The sequence below is a fragment of the Lolium rigidum genome, unplaced genomic scaffold (assembly GCF_022539505.1).
Source record: "Lolium rigidum isolate FL_2022 unplaced genomic scaffold, APGP_CSIRO_Lrig_0.1 contig_34263_1, whole genome shotgun sequence".
NCBI lineage: Eukaryota > Viridiplantae > Streptophyta > Magnoliopsida > Poales > Poaceae > Lolium > Lolium rigidum.
Window position 1 is genome coordinate 178,488 of NW_025900269.1, and position 14,074 is coordinate 192,561.

The 14,074-nt window shown below is 45.0% G+C and overlaps 1 pseudogene; it reads right to left on the bottom strand.

The window, feature by feature from the left end:
- Positions 1 to 2,052: 2,052 nt before the first annotated feature.
- Positions 2,053 to 3,122, bottom strand: LOC124681137 (annotated as a pseudogene).
- Between the last annotated feature and the right edge of the window lie 10,952 nt (positions 3,123 to 14,074).

Below are 14,074 nucleotides of genomic sequence, written 5' to 3' on the forward strand. Positions count from 1 at the left end.
CGGCGTTCATGTTCGCCCCCCCCGGCTTACAAGCGTGATGAACGGGAGAAGGCCGGTAGGCTGGATGTACTCTGTGTACCTCTCGTCATATGCAATATCTACTGTGCCGTGGTAACGAATCTTCAAGGGTTGAAGAACCCTTCTGTTCTCCGTCATATGAAAAGCTCGGTGATCCCTGTCATACTCTTGATCTAGGAACCACACCATCCTACATGTTTACACAAATATGAGCAACACATACATGAGAATATATCTAGCATTTCTATCACATATACATCACACATACATGAAAATTCATATCCAAAGAAGCCATCACACATACCTCACATACATAGATACATGAGAATACCTCACATATAGCATTTCTATCACATATACATCACACGTACATGAAATTTGATGTCTAGGGTTTCAACAAATCTAGGGTTTCAACACATAGATACATGAGAATATGGATTTCAACACATACATGAGCACATTGATTCAAGTTCTAAGATTTTCATATCTAGGGTTCCATGTCTAAATTGAATTAAATTCGAGAAAATCATGGATGAAACGAATGGGGTCGAGGGAGAATACCTTGAGGAAGGGATTGGGAAGAGATTGGCCGGGCAGATCTGCTGATTTGGTGGGGGAGAGGGGGGAGGAGGAGGAACCGCCGGCCACCTCTTGTTCTTCACGCGCAGAGAAAGAGAAGAAGCCCTGGGTCGGGCTGGGGGCGGCTCGGGCGCCACACATAAGTGGATGTGTGGCGCCCTTCCGAGCGGCGCCATAGATGGGAGCGACGCCACACATCCTGCCAGTCAGATCAGTGCACAACTCAGCGTCGAGGACGCCACTTTGGATGGGAGAGTGGCGCCGCCCGCACGGGCGCCACACAGTGAGGTGTGGCACCGATGCGAGGGGCGCCACACAAAAGGGTTAGATGGGTGAAATAGTTTGATCGGAGGATCAGTCTGGGCTATAATTTCATAAAAGGGTTATTTCTGCGTAAATTGCCTCGACCGTTGGCTCGCGCCTGAACAACAACAGCTTTGGCGCGTCAGCTCGTGCGTTGCTTTTTGCATCGAACCAAAGCCCACGGCGCATTTGCAGGGCCCAGGCTATGCTTTATTGGGCCTTTCTATGGGCCAGCAGACATGCAAATCGCTCTGTTATCTATTTCCCGGAGCCGAGCTCGCGGAGGTAGAGTGACAGTCACCGGTTTATATAGTGAACTGTGGAATCTGTAGACCTGCAGTGTGTAACCTACCTGCTCGTACTGATACTCTTTTTTCCTTCTCCTTCCTTTCAACCAAGGATAGAAATATAGATACTTCTAAATTTAGAAAAATCTCCCACATGTTTTTATGGACCGAGGGAGTACAATATTTCCTGTGCAGATTTCTTATCACATGTTTCTTGTATTGGCAACGGAGGTCATGATCATAACCGGAATGACCACCACAAGCATGAACGAACACATACCAGTATATAAGATCAAAATGTCTTAAATTATTTTCAGCAAAATTATCAGCTTTGACCTTAAGAGTTTTATGTGACACTGTTGTGGCTCCACATCGCATCCTCCCAAGGGAAAAAAACAAAGGTACACTGATAGTCTGGTACGCTAACCACTCAGGAGTTACACTAGTTTGCTCTTCTTATTTTTTTGAACTGCTAGTTTGCTCTTCTTATTTTTTTGAACTGCTAGTTTGCTCTTCTAGCACCATGTGTATGGTGTGTTTTTTCATGTCATATATAACAGCAGCGCGTACAGGGAGAAACGGTGTAGAAGCCAGAATGAAGAAGTGGCAACCCCACGCACTAGAGTAACCATCAACTCGTATCAGCTGCCAAGTAGCATTGCTCTGCTGCATCATCCGGAAATAAAATGCCACGTTGTATAATGTCACCCCAGCTACTCGGCCTCCAGTACATCTGAAATTAATCTCCATGTCTGATGCTTTGCTTCCAGGCACACACCTTCTGGATCAACCGTCTCACCGCCACCATCAGGCTGCAATCTCACCGCCACCACCAGGCTGCTCGTCTGATCCATCACGCTTCACGTCAGGTTTCCATCCCATCAACTTTTGGGATTTTGAGCCCAAAGCGAAATGATGTAAGCAGCTCCTTCCCATCCAGGGGAGTAACCATTCCACACAGATTGATCGTTCGTTTCCAACAAACAATGGCGATTGCAGACGGATCCATGGCTATAGACTCAATATGCTCATGCCCTGGAGTATTAATGAAGATGTTCAGTTGTCATTAAATTGTGATATTCCTCTTTTAAGGATATAAAGGGGAAAAAGGATGTAACGTACCTTCATGTAATATTACGACACAACAACCTTGTAGTAAAGCTGAAGCTTCCTCACCAAATTTTGCATCCAGAAAATTAGGAAATTTAATGATTCTGTAATGTAGAAGGTGCTGAAAGTCTATTGCTGATGCATATGGAATCTGTTCGGTGATGTAAGCTTGCAGCAGAGTCAATCCCTGGGATGATAACCTAAATGTGCATGGTGAACACTCCTTCATCGACTGCCTTTCCTAAAAGATAGGGAACAGATAAAAGAGTTACACTGTTAATAGTTTGCTCTTCTGAGAAAAGCGTGAATAAATAAACATCAGAAATTAATGGGATACTCACAAATATCTTTAGGCCAAGTGAGGTAATCTTCAGCCGCTCACCATCTTCTACAGTGAACTCCAAACTTCTTGAACTGATTTCGAGACATTGTATATTCTTGTAACATGATAAGTATCAGGGTTCCTAGTCACAAGATGACCTTCAAGTGTAAATGAATCCTTGATGCTGTAGAAACATGATATGATTCTGATTGTCACTTCATCTTCGAAAATATCACAGCATCAACCCTCTCCATCTGCCTTGGTTCTGGGTCTCTCTCTAATCTTCCGTTGTTGCTTGATCATTTTGCAACTAATTAACAATCACCTTTCCTCAGAGCTTTTATCTACTGAAATTTGGTTATCCATGTCCCTGTTTTGTTGTTCATCCAGAACATGGCTGTCATCAACTCCTTGCTGCTGAGCTGACATTATTTCAGATAGTACCTTGTCCGATCCCGAACCATTAGAATGTTTTGAGGGACTGTCTTTCAAGTTACTCCGCTCATCTGTGATCACACCAGCCACCTAGGTCTCTGAAATTATATTCAATATGTGCACTTGAGTACTAAGAACCAAGGAAAAAAATAGGGCGCTATAACAAAATAGCATGGGTCAAAAAATACGTTATTAGCATGTTATAGCGTGCTATTTACGCGAATAGCGTGCTATTAACGCGAATAGCGAGCTATAGCGTCGAAAGAGCGTAGCGTCGGCTCTCCAGATATGCTATAGCGTGCTATTAGCGTTGGAATAGCGCGCTATTTTTTTCCATGCTAATGATTGAAGCATATGGAATAGAAGGATAAAAAACACCATACTCCGCAATATTGGGAGATGTCTTGCCATGTCCCGCATCCAAGTAGATCGAAGATGAGCATGCCTGGCCAAGGGGCGCGCGCGTGCCTGGCTTCATCCATGCCAGCTTGAGCCGCTCGAGGCTGTTGCCGTCAGCGAGGTAAATCGTCCCTGGTGTCCCCCATTTGGTTCAGACTCCGGCGAGCTCCACCCGCACTTCTGCCGTGTCTGCTGCTTGCGCACCCAAGCAGCCAGTGCCGCGACGCACCCGCCCTCCGACACCTGCACGTGCTCCGGCGAGCTCGTCCAGCAATGGCCGCCGCACATGCGCACCTAATCGATGCCGACGACGCGCGAATTTCAGCGACACGTAATCGACATCGGCAGGTAGGGGAGGGGGTACTGTGGTGTCATATCCTGGGCGACATCGACAGCAAGCAAGGACACTGTCACACTGACGTGGCCATCAAGTGCGCCACCCCTCTGTCTTTGTGTGTGTGGCTGTTTAGGTGCCCTCCTCCTATCCAGTTCATTGGTCAGACTTGGAAGTGGCACCTTACTTACTCGCGCGCGCCGGCTCGCATGACCAGCAAGTTCCACGGGACTGTCGGTGTCAAACACCCGCATCGCCTAGCCCATGTCGCCATACCTGGCATGCATGCTGCCGAGGAGACAAACAATCCCCTCGAGGATGGCCAGCGCGTGCACTGCCTTGCCCTCCGTCAGGTGCCCCACACGCGAGTTGGAGGTCTCCAGAGAAGATTCGTGCTGACCGTCTCGGGAGTAGGCGTGGATGAGGAGGTTGAAGCGCAGACGACGTCGACCATCGAAAAAAAGCAGACGACCTTGGCACGAGGCATTTCGTCGAGCAGGCTGCGTGCAGGGAGGGGCCGAGGCGGTGGCAGAAGGCGTCGAGGTGGGAGGAAGAGGAACGGGGAAGGGTGAGCGCTGGCGGTGTGGGCGTGCGTTATTACACATGATCTCACATAAGATGTGACCGAATAATAATATACTACAACAAATTGAGTGACCCACTACGACTGGCTTAAATACCTCTGACCCACAAATTGAGTGATATACGTCCCAAAGACTTTCATTATTGTCTGAAACTTAATAATATAATTTTTTTATGTCTATTTAGAAAACGAGACCAGGGCACCAAACCTCTATTCTGGAGTGATATACTACAACAAAGAAAAAATTGGCAAAACAATTGTCCGTCCAATCATCAACTAGGTCGGCTGGTTTTGAATGATACGGGCAAAACGAGTGTTATTAAACACCAAACTGCGAACCCTAGAAACACGCCAATGGCCCAAACAAATCCTACCTGGTTTGCTTCTTTCTTTTTATCCAATTCAGACTTCTGTTGAAGACTTCTGTGTTGGGACCAATAGGGCGAACGAGACGGGAGGACAGTGTTTTATGTTGAAAGGAGCTCGGAGCGTTCTTTCAGTCAGAGGTATTTAAGCCAGTCGTAGTGGAGGCAAAGTAGCGAGGTGGGACTAAAATCCCACCTGCCTCACCGCTTCGTCGTGTGGGCGCTAACTGGGCCATAATCAAAGTCTACGGCATGTGCGGCCTTCCGAGAAGTACCTGTTAGCCGAAAGTACTTCAGTTCAGTGTAGCAGCACGGGAAGCACGGCACGATGGCTCCCTACACGAGGGGAGCGTGCAGCCTAGAAATAGCCTACACGTGCTTTCAAGTGGAATACACAAAAGGGTGACATGAGCTCCAACGTTTTTTTTTTTGAGGGAAACATTTAAACTTTATTAATTAAATAATCATAATGTTATTACACATGATCTCACGGATGCAATCCGGAGCAACACCATGCCACACCAAGCAACCTAAAGATTCACTCATCTTGGCCACAGTATGAGCGGCGATATTAAAACCACGAAAAACATGTCTGACAGAGCATGAAGCAAAGGATGCCATCAGCTTTCTCCATCGTTAAGTGTGGTATTAAGCAGCACAAGAGGTTGAGTTTCATGGGGTTGGGGGCGACTGTGATGACCTTTTTCAAGAGATACCCATTCACCAAGGCCGACCACGAAGAAGATTCTCATTTTGCTCATTATCCTATTTTTCAGTAAAACATCAAATTATTAGGGCATGTACAATGGTAGGAAGACGTGCCTTCTCTTAGTAGTTCATGTCATCTGGAGAAGACGATAAATGTAAGTGATACAATGCATTATCTCTTATTGGTATCCCTTACAATAAAGAAGCATTAATTATTTTTGTAGGAAATTATGTTGCTAAGGGACAATAGGAAAATAGCCTTCTCTTATTTCATAAGAGATTATCCTTTAGCTAAGAGAAGATAACCTTCTCTTTCTTCCTTCTCTCTCCTCCCACTGAGCAAAAATCTAACGTGGCAAGCGTAAGAGAAGACTGACATCATCTCATTGTACGTGTCCTTAGCACTTTTCTGTGGGTGACGTTGTCTTGCGGATCAGATAACATTATTATGTCGTGGCCCTCCAGCTCTAGTTTCGGCCAAATATATTTCACCATACTCGGCCTTTGATAAGGGGCGTGTGAGTTTTGTGTTTTCCGGGTTTTGTTGTGGGGCGTCTTCGAGATCTTTTCCATCTTTATGTCTTCCGGTGTAACAAGCTAGAGCTAGAAATTACCAAAACCGGATATTGTATGGACTTTTGAACCCAACACCAACCTTGTTTCTTTAAAATCATTAATCCCCAATCGGCGAGATGCAAGGATTTGATAGCTTTTTTGCGACCTTTTTCAGGGTGAAAGTGTTGGTCTTTGTTGTAATGAACTTTTCATTTCACGAGGTATTTTCTGTAATAGTACACACACCGTCGAAGTAATGCAGAATCTGATGAAAGCGGCGGTCGCTACGACAGCATGTCGTGACTCTACCCTCCCCACCTTTTTTTTTTGCGAAAGGGGAGATAGTATTACACCAGCGATCTTACAGACAAACCCAGAAGAACACGAAAATTACAAAGAAACCCTTCTTCTAGATCCCGACGAGGACGATGAACAGGAGCCGTCGGTGGCGCGCCGCTGCCGCTGCTCCGCTTCAAGCCTTGGAAAGGAGCCAGCCCCGTGGCATCCGGGAAGTCGCCGATCGCCGGATCCGAGGATCCTACCCGCTGGAACGCCGCCATCGTCGCGCTGGTCGCCAACATCACCTCCACCTTCTTATTCAAGCTCCGGATCCGCCGCCACTCAAGATCCGGCCGGGGCACCACGAGCACAACAGATCCACAGATCCACATGCTCAGAGAAGACGGCCGACGCGCGGTGAAGCTCCGGAGAACGCCGCCGCGAGAGGGGAAGACATCCGCCCAAAAGATCCGCTCCGCCGCCACCACCACCTCCATGGCGACGCCGTCCGCGGTCCAACCGAGCCCTACACTATTTACAGGCCTCGATCCACGGGTTCCCCACCCTCCCGCCGCCGGAGCGGCCGCCGGAGGCGGAGGAACCCGCAGATCGGAGGCGAGCGAGGTGGGTCGACTGGAAGGTCCCAAAGAAACGCCCCTCTGCTATAGAGACGAGAGAGGGAGAGCGTCCAAGTCGCAGCAATTGGTTCATGGCCTACCCTCCCCACCTTTAAAAAAGAATGACTAGTCACATTATTTTTTGGAGTATATATTTTTGAATTTGTGGTTTTAAATCATTTTCTACATGTGGAAATCCGAATGAAACATTGCCATCAGGCCAAGCGGGTCTTCGCGCGAGAGAGACGCGCACGTCGGGGCATTGACATCACCAGGGCAAAGCGCGGGCGGGTTTCGGACACAGATCAAGGCGTTGTGCAAGATGTGGCTGCTGCCTAGAGAACTGTGCCTCGCTGGCTGGGGACAAGCCACCGCTTACCGCAGCCGAGGAAGAGTTCGCGCCTAGGGGAGTCTTGTCGGCATGGGGTAGGCGGAGCGTGGGGGTTGGGAGAGAGATGGGAATAGAGGAGGAAGGCGGACCTGGCTAGAGATGGCGAACGAAGCGAACCGGCAAGGGTTGGTATGCAAGAGAGAGCTCGAGAGAAAGTGAGGGGATCGGGCTAGGTCCCACCTTAGAAGCTGTGAGTCCACACAATTCTACACATGACGTGATAATAGGAGGTATCCTACACGTATCTCGGTCTTCAAAACCAAAACAAAATTCATTTTCAGTAAAAAGATATATGCTTGTATAAATCGGTAGATTAGGGTGTGTTTTTGGTGATTGATTAGATGTTCTTTTCTTTCTTTCTTATAGGCAAGTTACATGGCCGCGTTGAAGTATCCATCGGTGAGAAATTATAATTAAGTGTGAAAAAAAGTTGATGATACATGGCAGTTTAATTGTGTTAGAAGAGAGAATTCAAACGTGTACATGGCTATACGTATGTGTATATCCTCATTGATGTGAGTGTGTCCATTGCTCCATGCAAGCCCACTGTACGGTCAGACTCGGAAGATGGAGGGAGGACGATCATGTGACAGACTCGATCATTATTGTGCTTCATTTGAAGTCCGGCCGGTGGTGATCTATATTAAACGAGTGATTAACTAGGCGAACCATGGATTCTCAATTAAAAAGGTACTTCATGTGTTTCAAAACTCAAAAGTGTGGTGGATTTGTCAAGATTTCACTTGTGAAGACAGGCCATTCAGTCGCGGCCCGTAACGGGCTCTAGACCTGGTTAGTCCCGGCTCCGTTACTAGCCGAGATAAATGACCCTCCACGTGGCCGTGATACAAGGTTTGGGCTGGAGAATCTTTAGTCCCGGCCCGTAATCCGAACTGCGACTAAATATTATTTTCAATAATTATATTTTCATTTTTCATATTTCATTTTCCTATTTTCTATTTTCTTTTCTTCTTTCTTCTTTCTTTTTTATTTTTTCTTTTTGTTTGACTTATTACTATCTCATTTGTACATTTTTAATACTAATTACACTTAATATGTAGTGACGAGGCAGTTTCTCGGCAATGCCCACCATGAGGGGCTTGGGTTTTAGAGAAAGGCGACGATGGAAGTTCCGGGAGCGAGGGGAGACACGACGTACCCAGGTCCACGTCCCTGCGGTGGAGGATCGCTACGTCCTGCTAGCAATCCACTATATGAATATATGTGTACAGAGGGTCGCCATAGGCGGAGTTGTTGGATCTAGCTAGTCTAGTTCTAATCTGCGGGTTGCGTTGTCTAGGCGTGTCGTCTCTATGATTTATGTTTCTGAATATGTCCCTAAGGAGTGCCCCTGCATGGCTTAATATATCAGCCAAGCTAGGGTTTACAAGAGTCCTAGTAGGATTCGTATTGGAGTCTTCTTTCCTTGTAGTCCAAGTTGAGGCGCGTGCAGGTCCAGCTTGTCGAGTCCTTGTGCTGGTCCAGCTTCATAGTTTGCACCGGGTATGGTAATGTCGAGTACCCGAAGGGTTATATGCCCACACCAGTAGCCCCCCAGTGTCTGGCTGAAGTGAAGCTTCGGGCAGGGACTAAAGTTGTCTTCGCCGAATGTCTTGATCATCTGTTGAATCTTGTGCTTGATGTAGAGTCGAAGTTGCTTTCTGTCGGGTGCGCGAAGCGCTCCCGATGGGAGTAGCCCCCGAGTCTATGGGCGGGTGCTTGCTGCCACGCATAGACTCAAGTTATACTACTCGAAGATCTTGAGCCTGATCGGACGGCGGAGATCCGGCACAGGAGGCGCTATCTGCCGGCGGACCTCCGCGACGATCCGGCGTACGCCATCGACTCGGAGCTTTGGCGTACGTACCTGTCCACGGAGACGGACAGGAGACGAAGGGCAGGCTTCATGGGCGACAGGGATTACCCCTTCGGCCCTGCACCGCCGGCTCGTCGTCAGCAGGCGCCGGCTCGTCGTCAGTGATGTCTACGGGTGCTTCTATTCTTGTAGACAGTGTTGGGCCTCCAAGAGAAGAGGTTTGTAGAACAGCAGCAAGTTTCCCTTAAGTGGATCATCCAAGGTTTATCGAACTCAGGGAGGAAGAGGTCAAAGATATCCCTCTCATGCAACCCTGCAACCACAAAGCAAGAGGTCTCTTGTGTCCCCAACACACCTAATAGGTACACTAGTTCGGCGAAGAGATAGTGAAATACAAGTGGTATGAATGAATATGAGCAGTAGTAACGGCGCCAGAAAAGTGCTTGCTGGCGTGCGATTGATGGTAGTAATATTGCGAGCAGTATAAATGCGAGTAAAACAAGTAAACAAGCAGCGATAGCGATATTTAGGAACAAGGCCTAGGGATCATACTTTCACTAGTGGACACTCTCAACATTGATCACATAACAGAATAAATAAATAGATGCTAGACTCTACACCCTCTTGTTGGATGATGAACACCACTAACCGTGTAGGATTACACGAACCCTCAATGCCGGAGTTAACAAGCTCCACAATATTCAATGTTCATATTTAAATAACCTTAGAGTGCATAACAGATCAACATAACCAAACCAAGTACTAACATAGCATGCACACTGTCACCTTCACACTACGAAAGGCGGAATAGATCACATCAATACCATCATAGCAATAGTTAACTTCATAATCTACAAGAGATCACAATCATAGCCTACGCCAAGTACTACACGATGCACACACTATCACCATTACACCGTGCAGGAGGAATAAACTACTTTAATAACATCACTAGAGTAGCACACGGATAAATTGTGATACAAAACACATTGCAATCATAAAGAGATATAAATAAGCACTTCACTATGCCATTCATAACAGCGAATAAGTATTCTGTGAAATATAGCCTAAGAGACCCACACGGTGCACACACTCGTCACCTTTACACACGTGGGACAAGGAGTCTCCGGAGATCACGTAAGTAAAACCCACTTGACTAGCATAATGACATCTAGATTACAAGCATCATCATATGAATCTCAATCATGTAAGGCAGCTCATGAGATTATTGTATTGAAGTACATAGGAGAGAGATGAACCACATAGCTACCGGTACAGCCCCGAGCCTCGATGGAGAACTACTCCCTCCTCATGGGAGACATCAGCGTTGGTGAAGATGGCGGTGGTGTCGATGGAGAAGCCTTCCGGGGGCACTTCCCCGTCCCAGCGGCGTGCCGGAACAGAGACTCCTGTCCCCCAGATCTTGGCTTCGCGATGGCGGCGGCTCTGGAAGGTTTTCTCTGGTTTCGTCGAACATGGTTGGGTTTTCGCGACGGAGACCTTAAATAGGTGGAAGGGCAGCCTCGGAGGGGGCCTGGTGGGCCCACACACTAGGGGGGCGCGGCCCCCCCTCTGGCCGCGCCAGGGTGTTGTGTGGGGCCCCCAGGGCTCCCCTCTGGCGGCTCTCGGGTGTTCTGGAAGCTTCGTCCAATTATAAGACTCTGGGCGTTGATTTCGTCCAATTCCGAGAATATTTCCTTACTAGGATTTCGGAACCAAAAACAGCAGAAAACAGGAACTGGCCCTTCGGCATCTCGTCAATAGGTTAGTTCCGGAAAACGCATAAATATGACATATAATGTGTATAAAACATGTAGATATCATCAATAATGTGGCATGGAACATAATAAATTATCGATACGTCGGAAACGTAGCAGCATCCCCAAGCTTAGTTCCTGCTCGTCCCGAGCAGGTAAACGATAACAAACATAATTTCTGGAATGACATGCCATCATAACCTTGATTATACTATTGTAAGCATATGTAATGAATGCAGCGATCAAAACAATGGTGATGATATGAGTAAACAACTGAATCATAAAGCAAAGACTTTTCATGAATAGTACTTTCAAGACAAGCATCAATAAGTCTTGCATAAGAGTTAACTCATAAAGCAATAAATCAAAGTAAAGGTATTGAAGCAACACAAAGGAACATTAAGTTTCAGCGGTTGCTTTCAACTTATAACATGTATATCTCATGGATAGTGTCAATGCAAAGTAATATAACAAGTGCAATATGCAAATATGTAGGAATCAATGCACAGTTCACACAAGTGTTTGCTTCTTGAGGTGGAAAGAGATAGGTGAACTGACTCAACATAAAAGTAAAAGAAAGGCCCTTCGCAGTGGGAAGCATTGATTGCTATATTTGTGCTAGAGCTTTTATTTTGAAAACATGAAACAATTTTGTCAACGGTAGTAATAAAGCATATGAGTTATGTAAATTATATCTTACAAGTTGCAAGCCTCATGCATAGTGTACTAATAGTGCCCGCACCTTGTCCTAATTAGCTTGGATTAACACGGATTATCATTGCATAACATATGTTTCAACCAAGTGTCACAAAGGGGTACCTCTATGCCGCCTGTACAAGGGTCTAAGGAGAAAGTTCGCATTTGGATTTCTCGCTTTTGATCATTCTTCAACTTAGACACCCATACCGGGACAACATAGACAACGAGATAATGGACTCCTCTTTTAATGCTTAAGCATTCAACAACGATTAATATTCTCATAAGAGATTGAGGTTTTATGTCCAAACTGAAACTTCCACCATGATTCATGGCTTTAGTTAGCGGCCCAATGTTCTTCTCTAACAGTATGCATACTCAAACCATTTGATTGTGAAAACCGCCCTTACTTCAGACAAGACGGACATGCATAGCAACTCACATGATATTCAACAAAGAGTAGTTGATGGCGTCCCCAGGAACATGGTTATCGCACAACAAACAACTTAATAAGAGATAAAGTGCATAAGTACATATTCAATACCACAATAGTTTTTAAGGCTATTTGTCCCATGAGCTATATATTGCAAAGGCGAATGATGGAAATTTAAAGATAGCACTCAAGCAATTTACTTTGGAATGGCGGAGAAATACCATGTAGTAGGTAGGTATGGTGGACACAAATGGCATAGTGGTTGGCTCAAGGATTTTGGATGCATGAGAAGTATTCCCTCTCGATACAAGGTTTAGACTAGCAAGGTTATTTGAAACAAACACAAGGATGAACCGGTGCAGCAAAACTCACATAAAATACATATTGTAAATATTATAAGACTCTACACCGTCTTCCTTGTTGTTCAAACTCTTTACTAGAAATTATCTAGACCTTAGAGAGACCAATTATGCAAACCAAATTTTAGCAAGCTCTATGTATTTCTTCATTAATGGGTGCAAAGTATATGATGCAAGAGCTTAAACATGAGCACAACAATTGCCAAGTATCAAATTATTCAAGACATTCTAGAATTACTACATGTAGCATTTCCCGATTCCAACCATATAACAATTTAGCGAAGAAGATTCATCCTTCGCCATGAATACTATGAGCTAAGAACACATGTGTTCATATGAACCAGCGGAGCGTGTCTCTCTCCCACACAAGCATTTATTCAAACAAAAACAGAAACAAAAACAAGCAGACGCTCCAAGTAAAGTACATAAGATGTGACCGAATAAAAATATAGTTTCAAGAGAAGGAACCTGATAATTTTGTCGATGAAGAAGGGGATGCCTTGGGCATCCCCAAGCTTAGACGCTTGAGTCTTCTTGAAATATGCAGGGATGAACCACCGGGGCATCCCCAAGCTTAGACTCTTCACTCTTCTTGATCATAGTATATCATCCTCCTCTCTTGACCCTTGAAAACTTCCTCCACACCAAACTCGAAACAAACTCATTAGAGGGTTAGTGCATAATCAAAAATTCACATATTCAGAGGTGACACTATCATTTTTAACACTTCTGGACATTGCCCAAAGCTACTAGAAGGTAATGGAACAAAGAAATCCACCCAACACAGCGAAAGAAGCAATGCGAAATAAAAGGCAGAATCTGTCAAAACAGAACAGTTCGTAAAGACGAATTTTAAAGTGGCACCAGACTTGCTCAGATGAAAATGCCCAAATTGAATGAAAGTTGCGTACATATCTGAGGATCAGGCACGTAAATTGGCATAATTTTATGAGTTACCTACAGAGAATTAGGCCCAGATTCGTGACAGCAAGAAATCTGTTTCTGCGCAGTAATCCAAATCTAGTATGAACCTTACTATCAAAGACTTTACTTGGCACAACAATGCAACAAAATTAAGATAAGGAGAGGTTGCTACAGTAGTAACAACTTCCAAGACACAAATATAAAACAAAAGTACTGTAGTAAAATAAACACATGGGTTATCTCCCAAGAAGTTCTTTCTTTATTGCCATTAAGATGGGCTCAGCAGTTTTAATGATGCACTCGCAAGAAATAGTAGTTGAAGCAAAAGAGAGCATCAAGAGGCAAATTCAAAACAAATTTAAGTCTAACATGCTTTCTATGAAAAGGAATCTTGTAAATAAACAAGTTCATGAAGAGAAAAGTAACAAGCATAGGAAGATAAAACCAGTGTAACTTCAAAAATTTCAGCATATAGAGAGGTGTTTTAGTAACATGAAAATTTCTACAACCATATTTTCCTCTCTCATAATAACTTTCAGAGGCATCATGAACAAACTCAACAATATAACTATCACATAAAGCATTCTTATCATGAGTCTCATGCATAAAATTATTACTCTCCACGTAGGCATAATCAATTTTATTAGTTGTAGTGGGAGCAAATTCAACAAAGTAGCTATCATTATTATTCTCGTCATCAAATATAGGAGGCATATTGTAATCATAATCAAATTTATCCTCCATAACAGGCGGTACTAAAAGACCAATATCATTATAATCATCATAAATAAGAGGCAAAGTATC